Consider the following 20,018-nt stretch of genomic DNA (forward strand, 5'->3'; position numbering starts at 1 on the left):
TGCTGCCAAATACAGCGTACATCAGCCCGTCCTACATAAGTGAACTCTGTGGCCTGTTTAATCCAGCGTATTTGCAACTTTGCAGATTCAGTCTTAAATATTCAATTGAACGTATCAGGGTTTCTATTACACATATCTTGACCATTCGATGCGCGTCATGCTCCACATTTGCTGCCAAATGAAGCGCACATCAGTCCGTTTACCCTAAGTCAACTCTGTGTCCTGTCAAACCGGGGTATTTGCCCTATTGGAGATTCTGCCTGAAATATTCAGTTGCACGTATCTCCATTCCCATTGGAGATATGTCGAAAATTCGATGCCCGTCATACTCCACATTTCCTGCCAAATACAGCATACTTCACTTGGTTTACGCTATTTCAATTCTGGGCCCTGTTATATCCAGCTTAATTGCAGTTTAGCAGATTCTGTCTTAAGTATTCAATTAAACGTATCTCCGTTTCCATTGGAGATATGTAGAAATTTCGATGCGCGCTCTACTCCACACTTGCTGCCCAATACAGCGCACCTGCTCCTGTTCACATTATGTCAACGCTGGTCCTTGTCAAATCCCTTGTAATTACAGCTTTGCATATTCAGGTTTAAGTATTCAATTGAACGTATCTCCGCTGCTATTGGTGATATGTCCGCAATTCGATGCGCGTTGTACCCCACATTTGCTGCTAAATACAGCGCACATAGTTCGGTTTGCGGTATGTCAACTGTGGGACCTGTCATATACAGCGTTATTGCAGTTATGAGATTCTGCCTGAAATATTCAATTGAACGCATCTCAGTTTCTATGCCAGATACCTCGACAATTCAACGCACGTTATACTCCTTATTTGCTGCCAAATGCAGAGCACAGCTGCCCGTTTTCCCCAAGTCAATTCTGTGTCCTGTCAAATCCAGCGTAATTGCAATTTTGTATATTTATGCTTAAGTATTCAATTAAATGTATCTCCGTTGCTATTGGTGGTATGTCGGCAATTCGATGCGCGTTATTCTAAACATTTCCTGCCTAACACCTGCGCACGCACTCCTGTGTTCGTTATGTCACCCCTGGACGGGGAGAAATAAACCGAAGTTGCCGTTTTGCAATATTTAGGCTTAAGTATTCAATTAGACGTACCTCCGCTGCTATTGTTGATATGTCGATAATTCGGTTCGCGTTATACCCAACATTTCCTGCCAAATAGTGTGCACATCAACAGGTTTGCGCAGTGTCAACTGTGTATCCTGCCAAATCCAGTGTACTTCCAGTTTTACATATTTAGGATGCAGCATTCAATTAAAGGTATATCCGCTGCTGCTGGTGGTATGACGACAATTCGGTGCGCGTTGTACTCCTCATTCACTGCCAAATACAGAGCCCTTCGGCCGGTTTACGTTATGTCAACTCTGTGTCCTGACAAATCCTTGGTAATTGCAGTTTAGCACATATAGGCTTCAGTATTCAATTAAACGTATCTCCGCTCCTATTGGTGGTATGTCGACAATTCGATGCTCGTTATACTCCTCACTTGCTGCCAAATGCAGCGCACGTGCTCCTGTTTACGCTATGTCAACTATGTTCAATGTCAAATCCAATGATATTACAGATCTGCCTATTCAGGCTTGAATATTCATTTGAATGTATCTCGGCTGCTATTGCTGATATCACGGCAATTCGATGCGCATTCTACTCCAAATTTGCTCCCAAATACAGCGCGGATCAGCCGGTTTTCGCTATGTCAACCCTGTTCCGTGCCAAATTCTTTGTATTTCCAGGTTTGCATATTTATGCTTATGTATTCAATAAAATGTATCTCCGGTGCTATTGGAGATATGTCGACAATTCGGAGCGCGTTACATGCCACATTTGCTGCCAAATACGGCGCTCATCAACCGGTTATGTTAAATACAACAACATGTTAAATACATTGTAATTACTGTTTTCAGCCTGTTCAGATTCTGCCTGAAGTATTCGATTGAACGTATCTCAGTTTCCATTCCAGATATCTCGACAATTCGATGCGCGTTATGCTCCACATTTGTTGCCAAAAGCAGCGCACCTGCTCCTCTTTACATTATGTCAACTCGAGACCAGGACAAATGCAATCTTATTGCAGTACTGCATATTCAGCATTCAATATTCAATTAAACGCACCTCAGCTGCTATTGGTGGTATGTCGACAACTTGGTGCGCGTTATACTGCTCATTCGCTACAAAATATCGCGCCCTTCAGCCGGTTTGTGCTGTGTCAACTCTGTGCTCTGCGAAATCCAGCGCAATTGCAATTATGCAGATTCTACAATAAATATTCAATTGATCCTATCTCCGTACCTATTCGAGATATGTCGTCAATTCGAAGCGCTTTATACCTCAAATTTGCTGCAATAAAACAGCGTGCATCAGCTCATTCACGCTATGTCAAATCTGGGCCCTATCAAATAGCGCGTTATTGCAATTTTGCAGATACTGCCTGAAATATTCAATTGAACGTATCTCCGTTCCCAATGTAGATCTGACGACAATTCGATGCCCGTTATACTCAACATTTGCTGCCCAATACAGCGCACCTACTCCCGTTTACATTATATCAACTCGGGTCGGGGTCAAATCCAATGTTTTTGCAGTACTGCATATTCAGGCTTCAATATTCAGTTGAACGTATCTCCGCTGCTATTGGTGATATGTCGACAATTCGATGCGCGTTATATTCCACATTTGCAGCCAAATATAGCGCACATCAGCCGGTATTCTCTATGTCAACTCCAGGCCCTGACAACTCCAGCGACATTATATACATCACAATACTATATTATATGTCGGAGATGAAAGAACATCGGGATTTTCCGGCTGGAATGTTGGGAAAACCCCCAATACCCTAGTCCAGACATTTACTATAGCTACACTTAAGTAATAAAAGTAAGAAATAGTTCTAATGTTTCAATCTGGCCTTTATGACGATGGGTTCGGGCTCGAAGTGACATAGCGGGTCACTAGACTTAGCCACGGTCACGGGAGGGCGTGTACCTGACAAAGTTATGGAATGATTATATGGCCCTCATTAAGAACAAAGATTGACCCGAGAAGTGGGGACAGGAGTGTATAAGAGCGGTTTCATTTTGATCGAGAGCTAGAGAAGTAGAGAGTTAGTTAGTCATTGTACGAATTACTGATTGAGTTACTCGAATCGTGTATTACGTTGATACACGTCCTCCCGTGGACAGTGGATTCGTTATCGGACCTGAATCCGTGGTTACTATCATCTCGACCATCCTATCGCGCTATAACTCATAGCCCCATGTAGTGTCCACATTTGTACCAATAAACCTTAGCTACATCCGTTATGATAATGTGAGTAAATGTTCATCGAACGCCCATAATTCTAATCCTTCTCCGACATATATATAGCAGATACTGTCTTAAATATTCAATTGAACGTATCGCAGCTGGTATTGTTGATATGTGGGCAATTGGATGCACATTACACTCCACAATTGCAGCCGAATGCAGCGCCCATCAGCCGGTTTGCGCTATGTCAACTCAGTGCCCTGCCAAATAAAACGTTATTGCAGGAATGTAGATTCTGTCTTAAGTATTCAGTTGAACGTATCTCAGTTTCTATTCCAGATACCTCGGCAGTTCGATGTGCGTTAAACTCCACGTTTGCTGCCAAATACAGCGCACATAGTTCGGTTTGCGCAACGCTAACTATGGGCCTTGTCAAATACAGCGTTGTTGCAGTTTTGGAGATTCAGCCTGAAATATTCAATTGAACGTATCTCAGTTTCTATTCCAGGTACCTGGACAATTCGATGAGCGTTATACTCCATATTTGCTGCCAAATACAGCGCTCGTCAGCCGGTTTTTGCTGTGTCATCTCTGTGACCTGTCAAATACAGCGTAATTGCCGTATTGGAGATTCCACCATAAATATTCAATTGAACGTATCTCCGCTGCTATTGGTGCCATATCGACAATTCGATGAGCGTTATACTCCTCATTTGCTGTCAAATACAGCGCATCTGCTCCTGTTTGCATTATGCCAACTCGAGTCGAGATCAAGTCCAATTATTACAGTACTGCGTATTCAGAATTCAATTTTCCATTGAACTATTTTCCAATTGTCGAGATATCTGGAATAAAAACTGAGATACGGTCAGTTGAATACATAAGCCTAAATGTACAAAACTGCAATTACAAAGGTTTTGGCAGGGACCTGGGTTGACATAGCAAAAACCGGCTGATGCGCGCTGTATTTGGCAACAAATGTGGAGTAGAAAGCGGATCAGATTGTCGACATATCTCCAATGGAAACGGAGATGGAAACGTTCAATAGAATATTGAAGCCTGAATATGCAGAACTGCAATAACATTGGATTTGACGACAGCTCGAGTTGATATAATATAGACAGGTGCAGCTTTATTTGGCAGCATATGTGGAGTATCACGCTCATCGAATTGTCGACATGTCAGCAATAGCAGCCGAGATACATTCAAATGAATATTCAAGCCCGAATACGCAGAACTGCAAAGGCATTGGATCTGTCCTCGTCACGAGTTCACATAATGTAAACAGGAATGGTTGATCTGTATTTAGCAGCAAATGTGTAGTATAACGCGCATTGAATTGTCGACATACCACCAATAGCAGCGGAGATACGTTTCATTGAATACTGAAGCCTACATATGCTAAACTGCAATTACCATTTACTTGGCAGGAACCAGGGTTGACATTGCGCAAACCGGTTCATGTGCGCTGTATTTGGTAGCAAATGTGGAGTATAACGCGCATAGAATCGTCGAGATTTCTGGAATACAAACTGAGATACATTCAATTGAATATTTCAGACAGAATCTCCATAAGTGCAATTACGCAGTTTTTGACAGGACCCAGAGTTTGCATAGCGCAAACTGAACGATGGGCGCTGTATTTGGCAGCAAATTTGGGGTTTAACGCGCATCGAATTGTCGAGATATCACATATACCAGTGTAGACACTTTCAACTGAGTATTGAATCCTGAATATGTTGTACTGCAATAACATTGGACTTGAACTCGACCCGAGTTGACAAAATGTAAACAGGAGCGGGTGCACTGTATTTCGAGCAAATGTGGAGTATAACGCGCATCAATCTGCCGACATATCTGCCATGGAAACGGAGAAACGTTCAATTGAATATTTAAGACAGAATCTGCAAAATTGCAATTACAATGAGCTTGGCGGTGGCCTGTGGTGACACAGTGCCAACCGGCTGATGGGTCCTGCATCCAGGAGCAAGGTGGTGTATAACGCGTATCGAGTGATCGACATATCATCAGTAGCAGCGGAGATATGTTCAATTGAATATTGATGTCCGTATATGCAGAACTGTAATAACATTGGACTTGGCCTCGACCAGAGTTAACATAGTGTAAACAGGAGTACGTGCGCTGTACTAGGCGGCAAGTGTGGACTGTATCGTGCATCGAATTTTCGACATATCACCAATAGCAACAGAGATACGTTCAATTGAATATTTAAGACAGTATCTTCTATACAGTAACTACGCTGGATATATCATGGCCCGAAGCTGACATAGAATTGCCGGCTGATGTGCACTGTATGAGGCAGGAAATGTGGGGTATAACGTGCATCGAATTTTCGACATGTCGCCAATGAAAACAGAGATATCGTCAATTGAATATTTCCTGCAGAATCTCCAAAACGGCAGTAACGCTGGATTTGACAGGACACACAGAAGACATTGCGCATACCAGTTGATGTGCGCTGTATTTGGCAGCAAATGTGGAGCAGAACGCGCATCGAATTGTCGAGATATCACCAATAGCAGTGTAGAAACGTTCAATGGAATGTTGAATCTTGAATATTCAGTATTGCAACAACATTGTATTCGACCTCGACCCGAGTTGACATAATGTAAACAGGAACAGATGCGCTTTATTTGGCAGCAAATGTGGAGCAGAACGCGCATCGAATTGTCGAGATATCACCAATATCAGTGTAGATACGTTCAATTGAATATTGAAGCCTGAACATGCAAAACTGCATTTATAATGAATTTGACGCGGCACAGAGTTGACATAGCAAAAACCGTCTGATGCGCGCGGTATTTGGCTGGAAATGTGGAGTAGAACGCGCATCGAATTGTCGACATATCTGTAATAGAAACAAAGACGCGATCAATTGAATATTTCAGGCAGAATCTCAAAAACTGCAATAAAGCATGATTTCACAGGGCACAGAGTTGACAAAGGGCCACCCGGCTGACGTGCCCTGTATTTGGCAATAAATGTGCAGTATACAGCGCATCAATTGTCGATATATTAACTTCTTTATTTTTGAATTCTTTCCCTACATCACTATGAATTTATTTAATCTTATCATTGAATTGATTCTCAACTTCTAGGCAAAAAGTTTTTAATCTTTCGATTACTTCTGACTTATGTCGTAAGAAGTAAATCTTTGTGAATTTTGAAAAATCATCCTTAAAGGTAAAAAAATACAGTTTCTTGCCTAATGACTCGACTTCCATAGGTCCACATACATCCGTATAAATAATTTCGCGAGGTTTAGTCGCACGATTGATTTTCTCATGAAAACTCGATCTTACGTTTCACGTACGCGCAACCTTCACAGAAAAAGCTACTATCCTCCACGACTTTCATATTCGAATTTTCTAAAAACTCTTTAACATGTCCGATGTTTTGATGACATAGCCGTTCGTGCCATAACTGCAATGTGTCCGCGTTTGACTCTGCTCTATTGATAAAATTACAAACTGACGGTATGATAACTCGCATATCTATTTTATACAAATTTCCGATAACAGAAACTTTTGCTATTATTTTCTGGTTTTGTAAAAACATACAATTGGTCCCTTCCTATAAACCACAGAAATCTATGCCTCTTCTCGCAACAGATCTAATGGAAAATAGGTTTCTTTTCGTACCTGGTACGTACAGAACATCGTTCATTGTACATGTCACCCATTTGCCGTCCACAAAAGTCTCTACTTTGATTTTTCCTTTGCCGCACGCATCCATGAACGTACCATCGCCGATCTCTATCTGCACAGTGTTATCGAATTCTTCGAAGACGCTGATCCATTCCCGTTGTCCTGTCATGTGATCCGTAGCTCCTGAGTCGATTATCCAAACATCAGGGTTTGCCGCTTGTATCACTGAGGTGCTTCCTAATAGACCAATTCCGCTGTGATCACGATTTTGATTTCTAGGTTCCTGGTTGTTTCTACTGTTGCTTCTTTTATTATTTTTAAAACAATTTTTACTGGTGTGGCCTTTCCTTTTGAATATAAAGCATCTAAAGCAATCCTTCTTTAGATGGCCAACTTTTCCACAATTGAAACAGCTTGGTTCTTGTTTCTCGTATTCACATTTGCTTGACTGTTTCTGCTGTTCCCTTTTATAATTGTTACCCTTTGTTACCAGCGCCACCGATGTTTCCTGGTCGTCTTCCTTCCATTTGGTTTCTTCGGTCATCAGCCTGGTACTAAGCCTGTCTAGGGTCTTCTTCCCTTCTTCCACCGAATCCCACGCACTGTGAAAATGGTCAAATTTGTTTGGTAACGCCGATAAAATGCGTGTTATCAGCATTTTCTCGCCAATTTCACTCCCAAGGGCTTTCATCTTCGCCGCTATCAATTCCAACTTACTCTGTACTCTTACTCTGTCATATACTGTATTCAAATTTTTCCACATTTCATGTGCTGTTGTGCAACATAAAAGAAGATCCAACGGTTTCTTTCCTACTGAAGTCACGACTAATTTTCTCGCTAACCGATCTGCCTTCAAAAATCTTTCACGATCGATTTCTTCCTCCGCGCTGTTACCTGGATGACAGAGATTCCCTCCACACACGTTGATCAGGTCGTGATCTTCGTCCAAAAGTGTACTCATAACAAAACGCCACTGCAGCCAGTTTTCTTCGCCGCGTAACATACCGATCTTCGCAATTGCTGATTCCATTTTAGAACTATCCCTTGCTTTACTAAGCACAACTCTTTAACAATTTATTCACTTCACGTTGCTGCCTTGCAATTTACAGCTCTGGGACCATAACCTGTTGAGGTTATTCGATGTGTAATCAGAGGAAACTCGTGGATAAATTGTCACGCAGAAAATATATTTAAATATAAGTGTAATTATATGTAAGAATACAATTTGAGCTGGTCCAGATCCGCACGCTAGCTGTGTTACCCAATAACTGAAAACCCCGAAGCCAACGTCGCCTGTCTACTGTTTACGGTCTGACTTCGTCGCAGTCTTTTGTCTACGCGCTGTCAATGGCTACTACGTTCGGCGACCAATTGTCGCCTCGAACCCAATCTTGATATCACAAATCTCGAACAATTACAGCTATGATAAAGTCCAGGCTAGACTACTAGAAGATGTTCCCAAAATTTCCAAGGAACGGCTTCGGCTTTCCTTTCATCTCCGATATATATATATATATATATATATGTCGGGGTGAGATAGGAATTTTGGGCGCGTGACAATTCTTCACGTGAGTTATCCATTGTTTAACACAACTAAGATTATATTTTTCACGCATACACAAGTCTATTACAAAGATTAACAAATAATAAGTCTAGTGAATAATAAACTTAACAAGTAATGAAGTTAGTGGAAAATAAATTGAACGAATAATAAATTAAACAAATAATAAAGTTAGTGGATAATAAGTTGAATGGTTAGTAAGTCTAACAAATAATAAAGCTAATGAATAATACGTTTAACGGATAGTAAGTTCAATGAATAATATGATTTACAAACAATAAGTTAATAATCGTTATAAACAATAATTTTGAGTTCAAACGAATCCACGATCAACGGGATGACTCCTTACTAAGCGTAGACTGATCTTAAGCACAGAAACACGACGTGTCACTCTCCAAAGCAGTCACAAGACGAATGCCAGTCTCGTGGAGATTTTTCTCCCTGTACGATTGCATTTTGTTTTCTATACCCGTTTGGAAGCATCGAGAAGGTTCCAAACGCCGTTGCTAGGCACACTCGTTGGAAGCATCGAGAAAGTTCCAAACGCCGTTGCTAGGCAGTTTCTGCCTGGAGTTTTGATTACTAATACAATGTATGTCCCATTGCATCGGCACCTCCGAGGCAACATCACACGTGGCTAGGCCCGCTCTCGAGGTCGCATGCCGCCACAACCACATTTCTCGGAGAACACATACAACCACTCCAGACCTCCGTTAGATAAAACATCCATCCCGTGACCGTGGCTACGTTCGGCGACCAATTGTCGCCTCGAACCCAATCTTGATATCACAAACCTCGAACAATTACAGCTATGATAAAATCCAGGCTAGACTACTAGAAGATGTTCCCAAAATTTCCAAGGAACGGCTTCGGCTTCCCTTTCATCTCCGACATATATATATATATATATATATATATATATATATATATATATATATATATATATATATATATATATATATATATATATAGAACAATATATATATATGTCGGAGATGAAAGGACACCGGAGTCCTCCCTTTGGAACCCCGGGAAAATCCCTTAACACCGTAATCTAGATTCTATCATAGGCGTAATTAAACAATTGTCGTCTTTCGATCCGATTGTATTTGTTCAAGATTTGTGATAATGAGCTTGGGCTCGAGGCGATAGCCAGTCGCCGAACGTAGCCGCGGTCACGGGATGAACGCTTTGCCTAACAAAGGTATGAAGTAATTCTATTGCTCTCCTTAAAAGAAATATCTCTGGCGACACGCGACAGTAAACATTCCAACGGTCTCTGTCCCGTGGCCACACGCAGTCCCTATTCTTCGAGTAAGATGATTGCCAGATGTCGATGTGTCTCCACAGTACGTGATCAGCTAGCCCGAGGGCCGTTATAAACACTAAGATCTAGTTACCTAAAGCCCTTCAAACAGATAAACAGTCTTTGTCCCAACTACGGGAAGATAGGGGAGATCTATTTCTTTCAACGAACGGCGTCTCCCACTAGCAACTTTCCTTCGAGGGCGGCTGGCATCTTTTCTAACCACCGATATGGAGATTGACCAATTAGCAGCAACGTTAATTTCCCTTACTTTCTGAACGAGGACTATCCTCGACGAATCCGATGATCTCGTGTCCTTAGACACACCCCATCATAATTTTCCTCTGCAGCATCGTCGCGACGAAAAGTCATTCTCTCGCGAGATCGTATTAGCGACTCACTTAGCGTCTGTACGCTCGGTGGGTATTCACCGTTTTAACAAAGAGTCCGACTTAGATTTTGTGGGCACGTTCATCCATCACCCCGTCGACCGCGGATTCGTTATTGAACCTAGGATCATAGATCATTAGTTTCTCGAGTGTCTAATTGCCACGGTTGCTTGTCCAATTCCATAATAATCGTATCTGCACTAGTCAATGTCTTCTCTATTGCTTATCGACAATGCGTAAACCAAACGACGATTCGTTTCACGCCCCTAATCCTAATTCCAATGTGTACCCGACATCAGAAGTGGGATAAGTGCCGGTTATAACAGTGCAAGAGCTTACGACCATCGTGCGCGAGTTAATTCTGTCGCTAGTGCAAAAATCGAGTGTGGAACCTAACAATTTTTCGCCGCCGCGTTTTAACCCTGAAACCGCGGGCTTCGACTTCGCTGCATGATGCGCAGCTGCCAATTTGATTGTGGAGGAAAATCCTTACAAAGCAGTGCCCTGAATATAATTTCAATAACGAACGTCGAATCGACTTCTACGTAGTGGGAGCACCAACTGGTGGATCAAGTCATCCGGGTGAGTCGTTCCCATTTTACCCCGATTTCAGAGCCGAGTTCTCACTAATTAAAGAATCCGTAGTCTTGAGATTTTCTGGCAAAAGAACGATTGATACAGTAGTAATGCGAGGAATAAGAAATATTTGTACTAAACGCACATCTCAAATCTTGTCCGTTGCAGGTGTTAATGGTTAGAGATAAGTTTTTCATGTCCTCGCTGATAGTTATTTAAAAAAATATGATATCGCCATTGCTCGTTCATTTCAAGCCAAGGTTTGACGCAATATTACACAAACTAGTCTCGCTATGTATAAAACAGAAATAATTGATGCCTGTAATAAAACCGCTGAAAACGAGATCGATGTTAATGAAGTTGACAATGAGGTACATGGTAGCGATAAAAGTCGATTAATCTTTCTTTTCGAAAATTCAAAGATTCATTCATTACGGGTTTCCTACGTACTCGCGTAAATGTACGTCGCGTACGTGAAGACGAACGATGGTTCAGATAGATGATTAGTAGATTTTCAAGAACTAAATAAAAAAATACGGACGCGGATCGGTATCCTTTACTCCTTATTGCGGATCCAGTCGCGAGATAGCAAATTCGAGATATTTTACTAGTCCGACATGGCCAGCGGATTTCGCCAAATCCCTATTCATCCTAATTCTAGAAAATATACAGCACCGGACGATTTGGACAATAAGTTGTTGTTTTCTTCAAGTTCTTTTGTGCCTTTGTTCTGTCCACTCGACGTCCTTTTATTTTCATGATCGTTCTTCCGGGCGGCGATATTGCGCTGACTCCGTTAAAACAAGGATTTTTGCATTTTTTTAGACAGCCCTAATAATTTTGCAACTAATACCTTTCTAAATATTCTAATTTCTTCCTTGCTGCAATTTTAAAACCGTCCAGGCGTTTGCCACAGAGGTCCCCGGAAGTAGTCGTACCAAGCCTTCGGTACCATTTGATCCCTTTTCTAAGAAGGCATAAGAAACTATTTGTTCGGAATGATTTATGCCGCACTTTTCTTCGTTGTATTCGACGACGGCTGACGGTTTTCATGTTGCGAGCGAACGAAGTGAGAGATCGTGCTTGAGATTCCTTTGGAAACACGTATGGCAGCCAACGTGCCATTCGTACATTGTTGTTTATTTGGATGATGTTCTAATTGTTGCCTACTCCATAGATCGAGCTCTAAAAAGACCATACACCGTATTAAATACCCTCGTAAATGCCAGATTTTCATCTAATTCTTCTAAATGCTCTTTCCTAAACATATCGGTACTCTATTTGGGACATGTAATTCATAACGGAGAAGTCCGCCCCAACCCGGGTGGAATGCAAACCTTGAGTTCTTTACCTGAACCAACGACCGCCACACAGCATAGACAGTTCATAGGTTTAGTTTCTGACTTCCGAAAATTCGTCTCTAAGCCTTCACAGATAAACACGAAAAAAAGGAGGCGAAAGGCAATTTCCGTCCTGACTGATGCTTTGGCGTTAACGATATTTGACCCCAATTATCCGATAGGATTACATACTGACGCTAGTTTGGATGTATATGGGGTTACTTTAACGCATAAGGTTGAAGCTAAAAACAGGGTAGTGAAATATTACAGAAAAGAAACTAACCCTGCGGAATCGAGGTATTATTCATATGGACTAGAGACTTTAGCAATCGTTATACGCTGTTAAACATTTTCGCCACTATTTACATGATCGAGAATTTCTTGTCGTTACTGATTGTAATTCCTTGAAGCCATCTAGAAATGGTGTGAAACTAAATGACAGTGTTCACAGGTGGTGGGCTTGCTTACAAACTTTTACTTTTGACATTATGTATCAAGAAGGTAAACGCGAGGCCCACGTAGATTTCTTCTCGCGGAACCCCGTAGACTTGGATCACCGTACGATCAACAAAGTCGTAGAGAAGGAAATCAATCCGACCGAAATCTCCGAAGATTGGCTATCAGCGGGATAACGTTGCGACCCCCAAATTTCTGAGATCGTCAATAAATTGCAAAACGAGGAGCTCACGTAAAATATCGCGAATACGTATGAATTACGGTCAGGTACCCTTCATCGTAAGATACAGAGAAAAGGCAGAACTCCCTGCTTGCCCATTGTCCCAAGAGGTTTTAGGTGGTCCGTTATTAACCATGTGCACCAGTCCATTATGCACTTAGATTGGGATAAAACGCTTGAGAAACTGTGCGAGTATTACTGGTTCGAAGGAATGACGAAAATATGTTCGTAAATTCGTAGAGAACCGTCATGCTTGTCAAGTTTCGAAGGCAAGTTCAGGTAAAATACAAGCTGAATTACGTCCTATACCTAAGACCAGCATACCCTGGCATACAGTTCACGTGGACATAGCGGGCGAACTAAGCGGTAAAAGTGATTCGAAAGAATATGTCATTGTTTTGGTCGACGTTTTTACTAAATTCGTATATCTGCATCATACTCGTAAAATAGATTCCTTTAGTATCGTTAAAACACTTCAGTATACTATATTTTTATTCGGGAGTCCTCGCTGGATAATAGCGGACCAGGGAAGATCTTTTAAGGGCAAAGAATTTTAAGACTTTTGTCAAGATAGACACATTAAACTCCACTTAATGGTAACCGGTGCTAGTAGAGCTAATGGACAGGTAGAGCGTATTATGGGTACGCTAAAAAAAATATGTTCACACCAATAGAAACGACCGGGCGGTCTTGGCAAGACGCGATCGGGGAAACACAACTGGCTTTAAATTGTACACCCAACCGCGTGACTAAGTCGAGCCCATTGGAACTAATAATCGGTAAAACAGCGAGACCCCACAGCTTGCCCGTACCCGACAACATCAAAGAAAGAGAAGTAGATATCTCCCATGTAAGACAACAGGCGATACAGAACATGGAGACTTGCGCTAGCTATGATAAAGACAGGTTCGACAAAACGAAAGCCAAGGTAGTTGGGTTTAACCTTGGTGATTTTGTATTACGCAAAAACGAGGAAAGAAACCAAACGAAGCTAGACCTGAAATTCAGGGGTCCATTCAGGATAGCAGAGATTTTGGAAGGAGATAGGTATACCTTAGAAACTTTAGACGGTAAAAGATCATATAAGGACAGACATGACAGACTGAGAAAAACGCCAGACAGCAGCGTTCCTGCTGAGTTAGACGTCTACATGATGACAACGACGGTGATAATAACGATGCAAGTTCACGGACCTCAGAGGATCATTAATACCACGTTGCGGCTGTGCATCAAGTGTGGTGCTCTGCGCCTTCGTAATATGTCCAGTGGGACATTCTGCGCCTTCGTAATATGTCCAGTGGGACATTCTGCGCCTTTGTAATACGTCCAGTGGGACATTCTGCGCCTTTGTAATACGTCCAGTGGGACATTCTGCGCCTTCGTAATATGTCCAGTGGGACACTCTGCGTCTTCCTAATACGTCCAGTGGGACACTCTGCGCCTTCGTAATACGCCCAACGTAGTAACACGATCCAACAATCTGAGACGCGACGACACTTAGCTTAAACCGGACAGCAATGCGGTGTACCACCTCCTACACCATTACAACCTATAAACTTACCACCTCCAAACATTCCTCCTCCTAATATATTATCGAGAATGACACAAATGCCACCAAGCGTAATATCGATTCCGGCTACGCAGACAATCGTGGTCAGTGTACCGAATGCATCAAACGTGCCAAATGTTCCAAACGTCCCACAGCCAAATGTAATACCATCTGTGATGATGTCCGCTCCACCACCAGTTCACAATGTTGCCTCGAATATGAATTCAATTCCAGCGCCCAATCTTAATATTCCACCTCCGAATGTACCACCCCCTTCCTTAATTCCAAACGCCAGACCGCCACTTTCTTTAATGTCGACCAGTTACCCTCTTCCTAATCAAGTCGCTCAGGTACCTATGGGGCCACCTAATGTACAAGTGCCACCACCAGTGAGGCCATTGACTGATCTACAAGCCTCTGAACAGCTAGGTACGATATGTCGATTATTTTCATTTATTTCTTCGTTTCGGTGTATCGCCGGATGTTTATATTTACGAAGAACAAGTTATTTCTTGTAAAATGGATTACTTGTTCGCGCAGTCCAGAATATGTAAGTGTGCGTGTGTATGCGTATGCGCGAGCGCGATACGCCGAATACAAGACGCGTGGGCGAATACGAAACTTGCAAAAAGCAAATTCGTGCTGATCATTCGTGTAGACGAATACGTGTTCTACACTACAGAAACAAAAACAAAATCCAGAGTTTTTAGCGTTGTTACGCATGTCTGACAAAGGCTTCTAAGTGTGTCCCCTAGAGGCTGAGCAGCTGGCACGCATAGTCACTGACTGTGGGGATGAAATCGAATAAGAAGCACGAGAGAAGAATGCCCAAGATCCTAAATTATGGTAACTACTGTCCTCTCTGGTCCCCCATCTATAGTGTCTTTATACGTGTAGCGTTTGCACATATCACATTTTCTTTATTTCTTTTTTGTACAACATTGCTCTATTTCAAGCACTAGATACAGCATCTAGGTGTAATGTATTACGATGCTTGCTTTGTCTGTATCACTTCTCCATTCTCTACTTCCTTTTTAATCAAATAGCGAAATCTTATCGATAATATTTGATAATAACGATACGTGAAATTGTAATTAAAATTTGACCAATAAGTTTTCTAATCATACATATATCGTGCGTCCAAAACGTGAATGTCTATCTTCATTTCTTATTTACAATTATTTATAATTACTATTTTATCCTCTGTAAAACAACATACGTTAGAGTATGTTCCCCTAATTAGTTTATAAAATATTTCTTTTATAAAACAAAGACAATACCTAAATTCTTCAATGTAATTGACGAATCAAAGGCGTGACATATTGGACGAACATACGAATATACGAGCTGTTTTCTTATAAAACACTTGTTATCTTCTATTCTTTCTTCTTATTCTTTTTTTTTCTTTTATTTTTTTCCCTCTTTATTGTGTTTCTTTTAATCTAAAGGAATTTAATTTAGGAGACTATGTTACTCGTCAGAAGTTTTAAGTTTTGTTTTAATCAAGGTTTCTGCACCAAAAGCAAAGTGCAGCCTATATGCAGTACAGGGGATTGGCAAAATTTCGCATCGAAAAATCCGTTAAGGAAAATAAAAACACCGGCGCGGAACTCTATTGTCCGGAAGAAGCTCTCAGCGATAATGACGATAGCGATCAAGGTCCTACCTCTAACAAGCATGTTTCACCACAAGGTATATATAATGTATATTTATTTTTGCATCGTGTCATCATCTACCATTATTGATTATAATTATTTGTACATTAAACAGAAAAGAAACGAGAGAGAGAGCGATAACAATTCTACAGATCGATCAAAGGAAGACAACAAGGAAGAACGTAAACGAAAAAGACGTAGCCGATGGGGTGATCCAGATAATAAGGTGCCTGTAGCAGAAATGAACACGTTAACCAGCCATAATAAACAGCAAAGTAGCAGTGGCTTTTCACAGCCAGGTATCGCGATTCCTGGACAAATTGGACAACCGGCTGTTATAATTCCATCACCAAAAGTGCAACGCACGGAAACAAAGAACCCTATGTTAACTAAAATATCAAGGAACGATCCAGCCTTGATACAATATGCACGACAAACTTTGGGGACGTTAGATCTCACTGAAGAGCAAAGGAAAAAAGCCGAAGATCATTACAAGGTGACAAGATTGTTTATTTAAAAATTGTTTTATTTCAAGCGTTCATTTAAGATTTAAGATTAAGATCGAGCTTAGTACTTTGTTAATTCAACTATGTGTAATTTCTGCCAACTCACTCACCGTTTATTTTAACCTTCATTCAGATAAATCTTCTCTACCAAAACTTATTAAGAAAAAGAGAAGAAGTAAGACGTTTAGAAGCACAGGGTAAGCACAAATACGAATACGACAGTGACGAAGAGACGGAAGGTGGTACTTGGGAACACAAACTCAAATCTGCCGAAATGGAGGCTACTCAAATGTGGGCTGAAGAATTGACGGCCCAAGCAGAAGGAAAGCATCATATTGGTGATATCTTGCCACCGGATGAACTTAAAAAATTTATGGAACAATATAACGCAGTTAATCAGGGGAAGGAACCTGACCTTAGCGATTACAAGGAGTACAAACTAAAAGAAGATAACATCGGTACGCAGCCTGCCTTTCTTTGCGCGTCCATATATTTACATATATTAAAATATATATGTATCTTTTTGTCAGTAAGTTATGTTTGACAACCAAATTAACGAAGTTTGCAATTCTTTAGGATTTCACATGCTACAAAAACTTGGTTGGAGCGAAGGACAAGGATTAGGTAGCGAAGGCAATGGTCGCATCGAACCTATTAATAAGTAAGTAGTTCCTGACTGATTGTACTTATTATATTCGCGTTAATTTCACATATAAACATATAATACATGTGAATTATTTTTATGATAGAAGTTTACCGTATTATTGAATTTCCTTAGCATTTTATTTGATCTATCTGTGACCATTTCCTACTTCATTTATTAATACCAATATCTTCGATGTTGTACCGACATTTCTCATTTTTCTATAGAGCAACCAATAGATTCGACAGTGCTGGTTTAGGTTCCGAAAGACCGGATGGTGTATCCAGGGACGACGATGAATTCGATGCCTACAGAAAGAGAATGATGCTTGCCTACAGATTTAGGCCTAATCCTTTGGTAATTTTGTCAAACATCTAAAAAATTTCGCAATACCAAAGTTATGTTTCATATACTTAACCACTAATCAAATGTTTATTTTTCTTCCTTTTATTTTTAGAACAATCCTCGAAGACCTTATTATTGAGAAGAAGGTGACATTAGTAGATCGTATTCGAGGTATTATATATCGTGATGTTCCATTTAGTTGGGAGATAAATTGTCATTATTTTGTATATTTGACATACTATACTGAACGTACAGATTACAGTTACAGTTATAGTGACATAATAAATGAAATCCCAATCTTGTTTCTATTTCTATAGATGTTTACTCTGTTTTTCTTATTGTATGTATGTACGATTATGAATGCTCATTAGAATTATTAAATGAAATATGAACTGTGAATGTTTTGTTACATATATTATTTGTACGTAGGTTTCATATTTGATGCACCGTGCGATATGTATTAGATTGTAATAGCATCGATTAAGTACAGAGTAGACGTAACATAATTATATGGGACTTCGTGTCTCACAAATTCCAACTGAATACCAACTTCAAAAAAATTAGAGTATTTCCTATTACATTGGACAAGCGTGCTTAAGCGCTTCTACATTGATCGATCTGATTGATACATTGCCCTAACATAGGGAATATATCACGCCTCACAGGTCACATGGTCCCCCAAACATGGGACACGTAAAAACAGCGACAGGTATCAGCTCTATCCTGTATTCAGTCCGTGACAAAGCATTCCGGTTAATTTGTGTCGATAAGTGAAACAATTTTACCGATCTACATACATACATATATGACGATACCTATGTATACTTGAATTTATAATGTACTCTTCCCTTTCCCCTCTGCTTTCTTCCTCTCTTCATTCTTATACTACGATCTACCTCATTGCCAGTCTGTCGGTTTACTAATTTTCTTGTACATCTTCTTTCCGATCGTATCTTGTTACTTTTTCCTTTATCGCATTTACCGAATTACTGTATTGCATTCTTTTTTTCGATTTTGATTAGATTCGTTATTTAATCTTTTCCATTTCTTCATTCTCGTCGTTGTCGTTGGAATTTTAATGCATATTTCACATCGATGCGCCCTGATAATCATGGAATGCACATTTCACAGTAATACCGAGTATGCCTGTTCTCGTTTCTTGATCAACAATTGTATCGACGTCTCGATCAAGGTGAAAAGTCTGACACGTTCTCTTAGAATGTAAGATCATGACATTCTCGAAATATTTCACACAAGTTCTCTTAGATTCGGAAAATAATGTTTTGATTTGTTTGTAATTTCACACGAAGAGTATAGATACGAGATAGAAGCTCAGCTATAAATAACTGACGACATTTATCTTATTTAAAAGCAATTTTCACCTTTGAATTAGCTCACCTTAATAATAGTTATTTCCTTAATCTTCATTTTACGTTTAAGTTATGTAATTTTAATCCTCGTTCCAACTGCGCTCTGACACATTTTAATTAAAAGATAAATAATGATTTATAAAAAGATGATTTATAATCATTACGAAGAAAATGAAAGTTATCAATACGTTAGATGCAAATATATTAAATATTAGATAGATATCGATGCGATATAGATATGTATTTACAAATTAATATATCATACGCAGGTAATGTTCGGTTTATTCCTGTTTATTTTTCAATCAACTGTAATCGATATTGTCAGAAAGTCAAAAGTAGGAGTAAAATGGCTGTTGGAACTGTTGAAAGTTTGGAAGCATGAAGAACGGCAGCAGTAAGAATTAAAACAGTATTTATGGTGTATGTAGTAGTAGCATAGAATGACGGAATATCTCGTACTATAGATGCACTCAAATAAGCGAAGGGGCAAGACAATGATGGGGACTGACAGTCGTATTCGCGTATGGTCACATACATGTATGTCTTCGTTTTATAAGTGACGTCATCTTGTTCCTGCGATAGGAACTTCTCCTGGTGACGCTGGCCACGACATCAGTCAAGAAGGGGTAGAGTGGTAGGTAGGGTGAGAAAGAGAAGGGCAACGCAAAGGAAGGGGAAGAAGAAGTTGCAACGAAACGGAACAGTACGAATTCAAACGGATCGAACCGTTTCAGATCGGATCATAGCCTTACAGAGGGAAAGGACGGAAAAAGACCACAGAATGGTCGGTAGATCAGTGGGGAGAGGTACAAGCACTCTTTCAAAGCGGACACGTATGTACGTGAAAGTAACTCTTACTATTTAGCGGCGATCGGGAACTTGTTGGTGCTTTATGGTGTCGGCAGTCTGATTGTTTGTATCGAATTTAAAATACGGTGCGCATAATTGCGTATTACTGTTGTATATTTTGCTCGTTATTTCAGGAGACGTACGAACAATAAAGTGAAAAACATTAGAATAAGGAAGGGTGATGCACAACCGTATATGACATAGAGTTTATCTATGTTTCAATTTATATCGAACTTATATATCTAGGAAGAAGAGAAGAACGGATAGATCATCGAACTTGGAAGAAAACGGAACAGGTGTCATACACA

At 40.4% G+C, this 20,018-nt stretch overlaps 1 pseudogene; it reads left to right on the forward strand.

Annotated features, from left to right (window-relative positions):
• Positions 1-12,106: 12,106 nt before the first annotated feature.
• On the forward strand, positions 12,107-17,799 carry LOC138189463 (SURP and G-patch domain-containing protein 1-like; annotated as a pseudogene).
• Positions 17,800-20,018: the final 2,219 nt, after the last annotated feature.

Source organism: Bombus flavifrons, unplaced genomic scaffold (genome assembly GCF_040668555.2).
Source record: "Bombus flavifrons isolate JBK064 unplaced genomic scaffold, iyBomFlav1_principal scaffold0053, whole genome shotgun sequence".
In the NCBI taxonomy this organism is placed as follows: domain Eukaryota; kingdom Metazoa; phylum Arthropoda; class Insecta; order Hymenoptera; family Apidae; genus Bombus; species Bombus flavifrons.